We start from the raw sequence: 411 nt of genomic DNA on the forward strand, positions 1-411 counted from the left end.
TCGATCATGAAATTCCATTCTTTATACTGTACATCAAAAGGTGTCCATTACCTGTGGGCTATTCATATAAAAGGACCAGTTAGCTGAACATCCTAGAAGTGAGGTTAAGCCTATTTCCATGATTTAATCATGTATTTAATTTGAGGCCAAGCTAATATAGGGTTATGTCTAGTCAGCAACATTCATGAACCATTCAATATTTTTGTAAACAGGCTACAACAATAATTTACATGGAGAATGGCAATTGATAATGTGTAATAACTTATAATAACCATTTTTCTTAATCAATTAACTTTTTCAGTGAAAGTTGCATAAATACTTAAAATAATAGTAGCTTACCCGAAACACTGCTTAATTGGCACTGGCTAATAAAGTTTTGTCATTCAAACCAAAGCCTGAGTGACGTATGTT

This window comes from Oncorhynchus nerka, linkage group LG10 (genome assembly GCF_034236695.1).
Source record: "Oncorhynchus nerka isolate Pitt River linkage group LG10, Oner_Uvic_2.0, whole genome shotgun sequence".
Classification (NCBI taxonomy): domain Eukaryota; kingdom Metazoa; phylum Chordata; class Actinopteri; order Salmoniformes; family Salmonidae; genus Oncorhynchus; species Oncorhynchus nerka.